Source organism: Dipodomys ordii, unplaced genomic scaffold (assembly GCF_000151885.1).
Source record: "Dipodomys ordii isolate 6190 unplaced genomic scaffold, Dord_2.0 Scaffold34, whole genome shotgun sequence".
In the NCBI taxonomy this organism is placed as follows: domain Eukaryota; kingdom Metazoa; phylum Chordata; class Mammalia; order Rodentia; family Heteromyidae; genus Dipodomys; species Dipodomys ordii.
The window spans coordinates 14478628-14480339 of NW_012267250.1; the positions used below are offsets into that span (position 1 = coordinate 14478628).

At 44.6% G+C, this 1712-nt stretch overlaps 1 protein-coding gene across 1 annotated transcript in view; it reads left to right on the plus strand.

Annotated features, from left to right (window-relative positions):
• Tet1 (tet methylcytosine dioxygenase 1) overlaps nucleotides 1-1712 on the plus strand; it is an 84521-nt gene that overhangs the window by 3334 nt on the left and 79475 nt on the right. The window lies entirely within an intron of this gene.

The following is a 1712-nucleotide window of genomic DNA, read 5'->3' on the forward strand; positions in this document are numbered from 1 at the left end:
TCTCTGCTGGCTCTGCGGTCCCCTCAGGCCTGTTCCTGCGTGTCTCTTACGGCTTCTCACCTCTCACTCCTTCCCAGGACCCCCTCCTTCCTAAAGCTGGTGGCCCATCCACACACTGCCCTTTGACTCCCCGCCCCCACCCCCAACAGCCTGGCGTGCTTGTTGCTTGGTGGTGGTGTCAGCATGGGGCGGGACTTCCCGTTCCACAGGTTCTCACAGAAATGTAGGCAATTTTTTTTGGTGGGGGGGTCCAGTTGTGGGGCCTGAACTCTGGGACTGGGCGCTGTCCCTCAGCTCAAGGATAGGGCTCTACCACTTGAGCCACAGCGCCACTTCCGACTTTTTTATTTTTGCTTATGTGGTGCTGAGGAATCGAACACAGGGCCTCAGGCCTGCAAGGCAAGCGCTCTACCACTGAGCCACCTTCCCAGCCCCAATGTAGGCAAATTTGATGCAGTGTTATTTTACAAAGGTTTCTATTTGTCCTCATTCTGGCCAGTTGCTTTTTTTTTTTTTTTAAAGTTATAGACTTAAAATTTAATAGTAGAACATATTCACTGCCTTGAAACCTGGAAAAACCTTCCTTTCGGTTGTGGGGCTTGGCCTGGGTGCTGTCCCTCATGTCTTCAGTTCAAGTCTAGCACTCCACCACTTGAGCCACAGTGCCACTTTGGTTTTCTGGTGGTTAATTGGAGATAAGAGTCTCACTGCCTTTCCTGCCCTCCCTGGCATTGAACCGAGATCTTCAGATCTCAGCCTCCTGAGTAGTTAGTATTATAGGCGTGAACCACTGGCGCTGGGCCTTTCTTTTCTTTCTACTAGTTGTATGTCTTGAACTCAGGGATTGGGCACTGTCCCTGGGCTTTTTTGCTCAAGACTAGCACTCTACCACTTGAGCCACAGCTTCACTTCCAGCTTTTTTTGCTGGTTAGTTGAAGATAAGTCTCATGGCTTTCCTGCCCAGGCTGGCTTTGAATCTCAATCCTCAGAATTCAGTCTCCTAAGTAGCTAGGATTATAGGCATGAATGAGCCACTGCCTCTAGGGTAACTCTCTTTGAAAAAATAAATATATCTGCATCCCTAACCTTGAAACTTTGCCTTGGAGGCATAACAATAATGTTACCCAACTTTTAGCATACAAGTAGTGGGGCTTTGGAGGGCTAAGTGAAAATAACTTGCAAACTCAATGTGATATAAACACTGCTTATTATTGTAGTTTGTGAACCTAAGATAGTTGAAATAATCTTAAATTTACTTAAAATTTATGAACTTCAGTTAAAACTCAAAAGTGCTGCTTACCACACTTTTTTTTTTTTTTTTTTTTGGTTGTGGGACTTGAACTCTGGGCCTTGGCACTATCCCTGAGCTCTTCAGCTCAAGGCAAATGATCTACCATTTGAGCCACAGCGCCATTTCCAGTTTTCTGATGGTTAATTGGAGATAAGAGCCTCAAGGATTTTCCTACCTAGGGTGGCTTTAAACCACAATCCTCAGATCTCAGCCTTCTGAATAGCTAGGATTACAGGTGTGATCCACCGGCTGTTTACCAGACTTTTAAAGCACCTGTCAAGTATGGTGTTTTAAGACTTTTGAGAACTCTCAAAGTTAGATTTCTTTTGCCTACTGTGAATGCAGGTATTGTAAAATGAGTTGATATTAAATATTTGGATATTATTCAATTCTGAGATACTTTTAGTGGTTTTTTTTTTTT